This window comes from Schistocerca serialis, chromosome 3 (assembly GCF_023864345.2).
Source record: "Schistocerca serialis cubense isolate TAMUIC-IGC-003099 chromosome 3, iqSchSeri2.2, whole genome shotgun sequence".
In the NCBI taxonomy this organism is placed as follows: Eukaryota; Metazoa; Arthropoda; class Insecta; order Orthoptera; family Acrididae; genus Schistocerca; species Schistocerca serialis.
The window spans coordinates 500,343,715-500,351,120 of NC_064640.1; the positions used below are offsets into that span (position 1 = coordinate 500,343,715).

Below are 7,406 nucleotides of genomic sequence, written 5' to 3' on the forward strand. Positions count from 1 at the left end.
GATAAAATCACACCTAAACTACGCCCGAACAAGCAATGAATGCCCAAGGGTACCGACCGGCCGCTGTGTCATCCTCAGCCCGGAGGCGTCACTGGATGCGGATATAGAGGGGCATGTGGTCAGCACACCTCTCTCCCCCCGGCCGTAGGTCAGTTTACGAGACCGGAGCCGCTACTTCCCAGCCATGTAGCTGCTCAGTTTGCCTCTCAAGGGCTGAGTGCGCCCTGCTTGCCAACAGCACCGGCAGACTGGATGGTCACCTATCCAAGTGCTAGCCCAGCCCGACAGCGCTTAACTTCGGTGATCTGACGGGAACCAGTGTTACCACTGCGGCAAGGCCGTTGGCGATATAATCACACCTAGCAGGGCTAAAATGACTACATAAAATAACATTTGTCTACTTATGTTTAGTTTCACGAATTTGCAGGAATTTGGGTTGTGACTGCGTGACGCACAGAAGTTTGGACCGGCACTGGGAGTGTGCTTGGACAGCCGAAGTGGTTAGGGCTACAACTCCAGACAAGCGGGAAATCAGGGTATGGGCCAACTCTTTCAGGTTACCGTAAACATGACCCAAGATGCTTATTTCAACATTTTCGGAGAAGAAGATTTACTATTCATTCTACATTTTTAAGGTGAGTATTCTGTGGAAGATGACAACAGCATTGTTCTTCAGGACTGGTTGCATACGTTCCTGCTTCCCCATAAAAAATATGTGGGACTATTTGGAACAGCGAGTGAAACGTAACAACCAACAACCCTGAAACTGGGAGCTTCTACGGAATCTAATCAACAATGACTAGCTTCACTTCGATGTGGCATGTATTTTCAAGAGGGGGTGCCCCACAGTTCTTACATATTGGAAAAAAATGTCATATTACCGCCCTGAGCTGCTGGTAAGATACTTTATTTACACAACCAGTTTCAGTCGTCAGACCATCATCAGGTTCGTTAAAGTATTCACAACCTCACGTTCGGCGGAAGGATATGGTATAGCTGAAAAACGACTTGCAGGCTTCTTCTACGCCGAATTGAGGTCATTATCAATTTTACATGCAGTGTTACACGGTATTAGTCATGTCTCTTGAGGATGGCAAATTTTCTTTGCCCAGTGTGCTTAGCTGATGCCATGTATCCTAGTATTTAAATTCAACGTAACTTACTTCTGAAATGTAGTAAAGTGAATATTCAGTTGGTTGCGCTCTGCAAAGGTAGTGGGCCACGTCAGCTCTAGGATTAGGACGTAAGACAGATTATACTTTTCTCGTGATCATGTCAGTCGCTGACCATAAGCAGTACGGCCAGGCGCAAGACAAGTGAGGCGGGCATTCTCGCTAAATCGTGTCAGAGCATTTAGCGTGGGCGGAAGCGTGCTTGACTTCAGGGCGGCGGAGGCGGTGATGCAAGACGCGGCCAGCGTAGTGTACCGCTACGGCTCGCCGGCCCGCGCCGGTCGTCGACACGCGTGGACCTCCCGCGCCGCTACGCGCATGCGCCACCGGCTTCCGCCAAGCTGTCGTCATCCGCCAGCAGTAAAACGTCTTCTAAACAGACGACAAACATATGTTCAGCAGGTCTGCGCCCTGTGTGAACGTGCCGTTGGAGTTAGTTCGTACCACGAGAGTTCGGCGCGAACAGTAGCACAGTCGGTCCCGAGATCAACCATTTGACGACTGTTTTCAAGAGGAATGGTTATTCTGCCGGTGAAATTAAATCAGTATTGTCCAAGAAAGTAAGACACGATGCCGGCCATATACAAGAAGAGGACCAACACATAGCGCGGCTTCCTTTTTGCGGTGCTACAACGAGCACGATAGCCAGAGTCCTGAAGAGGCAAGGAATAAAACCAGTTTTCCGACCACCTAGGAAAATTAAGGAAATGTTGAGACCAGTCAAAGATAGTCTCGGCTTAAGAGTGCCGGGATTTTATACTATTCCTTGCGAATGCGGCAAGAATTACGTGGGCCAGTCTGTAAGAACCGTTGCCGACCGCTGCATCGAGCACCAACGCCAGGTATTTGGAAAAATCAGCGGTGGCTGAACATAGCCTGCTTAACAAGCATAAGATTTTATTTGAAGAAACCAGAGTAATAGCCCACACATCGAATTACTGGGACTCTGTGATCCGGGAAGCAGTCGAAATTAGACTTAGCGATAATAACTTTAATAGAGACAACGGCTATGCACTTAGCAACACTTGGAAGAGTGCACTGGATAAAGAAAAATCGCAGAGAAAAACTTCTCGCACTTTACCTCCTGATTTAAGGGATGGCGCTGCAAGCAACGCGGGATAGCAACTACATCTATGGAAGTAGAGGGCACCACTTCGCTACGCGCCATATCGCTGACGTATTCCAGCCAATAAGAAGCCGTCCTTTGCATATAAAAGTGGGAACCTCGCTAGTTCACGACAGTCAGTTTTAGCCCTGACGACGACCATGGAGGTAGTGGTCGAAAGCTTGGAGATTTATCCCGATTTGACGCGGCATGTACACCGAGAAATTTTTACTCAGGAAATACGTCGCGAAAGACTTCGTAGCCATATTCGTAGCCAGTAGCACAGTATTGACTGAACTAACGTTCTGACAGTGACCGCGCTTCCTCATCGTCACCGATTTCGTCCAAATTTATGGTATAGCAGGGCTTGGCCAGAAATGACAGTGACAGAAGTTAGAGCTCCAGATGGAGAAAAAATAGTATTTTTTGTGCAGGTTTGGCGGGGCACGAGCTATTTATGTTAGCGTGGTTTTCCGCCAGTGGTTGGTGCAGTGGAAAGACTTGAAAATGGTAATCGAAGGGTATTGCAATCGAGTCACTGTGTGGGAACATTTTCTTTTATTTTCAGCTTTTACGTTACTTACCCTGCAAATAATCCGAAATAATGCACAATATATTGATTTATTAATATTTTCATGAAATGTATCAACATTAAACTCAAAGGAAACATTACAATTGCATACTTCCAGGAAGAGATTGGAAAGTGTTCATGACTACTTCGTATATAAAACTGGAAGGGAAATGAAGACCCATGCTTCTTGACCGGACGTAGGGGAACGATGCGGGAGACCCACACCACCACACTAGGCAAGGTCCTAATGGAGGTGATATGCCGTTGCCTTCCTCCGACCGTAATGGGGATGAATGATGATGATGAAGACGACAACAACATCCAGTCACCTCGGGGTAGGTGAAAATCCCTGACCCCGCCGGGAATCGAATCCGGGAGCCCATGGTCGGAAAGCGAGAACACTATCGCGAGACCACGAGCTGCGCAATATATAAGATTACATTCTTTTATTTTAAAGCTGATGATTTGCAAGTGCTCGGGCGATACTCATCGTAAAAACAGGGGAACCTACCATTCGTGTGCTGCAGCCGAGGACTGCTCGAAGGTCAAAATGAAACTAACGGAATCCGAAGTCCAGTACGCTTTAATTACAAAATCGTTTGGGGAAATTATTTACAGAGCCCCCGTCGGCAGTGTAAGTACAGTCTCTTCTTGGAAATTAATTGCAACCCCGAATATTCTTTCGTCTTTCCTTTTCATGCCTGTTATGAAGACACCAATAAAAACAATATACTGCGCATTGTTTCGGTTTATTTGGAATGTAAGTAACGTAAAAATTGGAAAAAAAAGTTCCTGCGTAGGGAGTCGACCCCCACAAGCCTTGGGTAACCATACGCAAGTTTTTGCAAGTGAGCCAACAGTTGCCTGTAAACTAGGCTAACATAAACGGCTCATGCCTCGCCTTATCCGCGCCAAAGATGCTACTTTTTGTTAAATGCTTGGCTACTCCCACTACTGTCACTTTCATTTCCGGCCAGACCCTACATATAACATAAATTTGGACGAAATCGGTGATTACGAGAAGACGCAGTCCCCTTGTGAGTCTGTAATGAGAGTTTCAGTTTGTAATGGATTGTTTGTTGACACTAAAAATTGTGACAGAATGGAAGATATGTGTCGAGCTCATAGTAGAAGCGATATCTTTGACCTTCGGAATCAGTATTATCGACGTCGTGGTCGTAAACCTGGCCACGGCACCTCATGTTGTGTCGAGGAAGGCCATACTTGGTTCACAGCCAAGGAAAACGGTCTTGATATGAGCAGGCAATGGTCAGAGCTCAACTCGCTGGCAACACCTCGCCTATGCCGCTGTCGTTTTGGCTATTGCAGCTGTAGGTAGCGTGCCCGAAACGCTGCTTTCAATTAATGAAGTATTCAGTAGCTGGTCGTTCGAACTAGTGTCCGGGATACCTTACAAAATCGCTGTTTTACCAAAAATGTATTCACTAAACAGGGTGACGCAGCAAATGCAAGCCAACCAAAATATATGCAGGTCGTGTACCAATGCTCAAGGTGAACATTTTTAGCACTTAAAATTACAGAAATAATAATAAACACCTGAGCCGCTCCTGCGTTAAATGTCTGCATACATTTGGTACAGGAGGGCAAATGTTTGGGTGACTTCTGACAGCGGGACAGTGGTTTGCTGCACAGTTATCCTAAACTTAAAAAAATTAGTCGCGTACATCAGAAAATGTGCCACGTTGTCCCCCTTAAGTTAGTGAAAACCGCACCTAGAAGTGCACTGTTGACCCTTAAAATTGCTACACCATACTGGCGGTAAACAGCAACGTCAAACTGGTACGGAGTGTACTATATGTGTACTATATGCTTGGATGTGTAACTGATCAAAATTTCAGCGCAACCGCACAAACTAGGTAGGAGTAACGCCATCGACATTGTGTATATAAAGTTCTTCATTCATAAATCGTTTGTGTGTGGGATAATCGTATTGTTCCTTGTTTAAGAAGGAGAGAAGTCTACAAGCACGTGTCGCAATTCATGTGCGACGTTATCATGGATTGTCAACACTGTAGTTTATTGATTCCCTATATTGCTGCTTGCGCTGGTGATCATGCAAATATGTAATCTATGGGTTCAGAGTGCCAACGAGAAGGACACATTATTTTGTCGGCTGTCCAGGATCGTTAGTCACGCTACAGTCTTTGACATAAAGCCTTACTACCAGCCGGCCGCTGCTGCAGAGTCGAAGCTTGGATCGCTAAATTACGGCACCAATAAAACTCACCACGCCTCCGAATTCTGAGTCCAGGAATCTGCAAGATTTGGCAATATTGAGGAATCCGAAATTTTCTGCAGGAAGTTTTGTCTTCCATTCGATCTGTTCTAGTGCCGTATCTGCTCGTGGTAAACGTCGCGCACTGTAGACGCAAAGTAGCGAGTTTAACTCCATTCCTTCCTTTAATTTATTGAACCACACTTCGTTTATCTACCTAAAGTATCAGTCCAATGCAGGCTCAAAAGTAATTTCCTTCACAGCTGTGGCTGGGTGAGCCTGCCTGTGGCAGTGGAGGTGTGCGAATCTGTCTGCTGGTTGCTGTCAACAATGCTCAACTCAGTCGGTGAAGCACCTTTCTGTTGTAATCAGAACGTACTCAACTGAAGGAGTTATTGATGTACAATGGTTCATAATGTTGCATGCAACACGAAAAGATAACCTGAAATTCATGTTCGACCGCAACTTTATAGGACTGAATTATTTTGATAATAAATGATGTCTCGAGAAACTGGTGAAAATCAGCTTTATAAACGTAGTAGGCATCCATGTTTAACTTCTTAACTGTATTGTGTACGTAAAGCTGAACAGTACCGAACTCTGTGACAAAATAGCTCGATCCTGGGTGGCAACATGAGTGAAACTGCCATGATCCATGCATGACTTGGTCTCCATACTGTCACTAGCTACGAATTTCTATTCGAAATAACCGTTGACCAAACGAATGCAGTGACTGCCCCCCTATGGCAAGGTGTAAATAGTTCGCCAAAAAGTGGTTGTCTGTCCATAAACTTCCAGTTCTAAATGGTGTCAGCCAACTGGAAGTAGACTTGCACACACACATCCCATCGTATACAATTATACGTGGTTACCATGCAATCATCATGTACGACGCTCAGCTACGAACGTGCGAGACATGCAGTACAATAGGTCACGTCTGCGTGCAGTAATTTCAACGGCGAGTTGTGCAATTTCCAGTTGGCGAGATGTATCACTCCCGATGATAAAACACTCCTCATAAACATATGCAGCAGCAGCAGGCGGTCAGTACTCGAACACTGAGACCCCAGATGCGACTTGGGTAACAACTTTCTCATGGAAATTGGTGATCCCAAAGAGACAGTAACGCCTACGGAGCAGGACATAAAAACGAACATAGGTGCGCAAGGGCAACATGGCTCACAAAAGGAGAAAGAATCCAACACTTTCTCCAATAAGTACGACAGCCCGACCCAAGAACCAAAACCTGCCATTAGGAAATCTGAAAATACAACAGAAAGATCCTCTCCAAAGAAGGAGAAGAAGCGATTCCCAGCCCATCACGGCAGTGAACAGATGGTTGGACTACGCGAGAAAGCTAAAAGAATTGGAAACAAACAGATCGAGCAAACATCTGATAACAACAACATGAAAACGAGTGCCCCAAACGAAATTCAGCGCAGAGAAAGTTCTTCCACAGTAAGTCCAGCCGCCAAAGTATTTAATGAAAGGAAAAACTTCGTCATTGACCTACGTAGAGCGGATAATTCTTGTGAGAAAATGGCAACAACAAAGGAACCACGCAAAGTAACGTCAACAAAGAAGTAGGTAGACGAAACAAACGAAACAGACGAGGACGAATAAATGATGGAGATACGTGAATCAATAGGAAAAGCGCCACCAAACCAATAAATACTCCAGATGAGGGGAGGAGGATACCGCTTACTTGCAACAGAGATCAGGAAGAGGAAGACCAAACAGTCTCTACAATGATGTATATTAACAGCACCCAGAAAAACAGGGCATGAACGCACAACAAGCGTATGGAGTTGCCACAGCAAACATCTATAAAGTACCTTTAGCACTACGGTTAAGCAATGTCCAAGATTCTTTATATTACACAGTTCACATAGCCTACAATGCTATAATTAATACGGAAAACGGAACGGATATGGGAGCGGCCATACTCACAAGAGAACGAATATGAGTGACGTCGCAGAAAAACTGTTTTCGTCCTTTCACATAGTTTTTGTAGGTAAGTTCTCAATAAAATGTAATAATTATTGACAATATACACTAAAGATTACAACTATGCAATTCATTAAGTAAACGAATAATGCATAGTTATGTATCTATCGATTTTTTGCTATGGATACAGTTGGTTCTGTTATGTTCTGAAGCCCAAGACTGCGTGTCAGGAAATATGGAATACTTTAAATTCCTGCGCAAGCACTGAGAACAAAGATTGTAATTGTGACTTCTGCAAATACTTCAATCATCTCTGCTACATGAACAAATAATTGTTTCAGAACTTTGTTTGAAGTTAATAAACATAACACATAT

At 44.7% G+C, this 7,406-nt stretch overlaps 1 pseudogene; it reads right to left on the bottom strand.

Moving 5' to 3' along the window:
* Positions 1-229: 229 nt before the first annotated feature.
* On the bottom strand, positions 230-346 carry LOC126472162 (5S ribosomal RNA; annotated as a pseudogene).
* Positions 347-7,406: the final 7,060 nt, after the last annotated feature.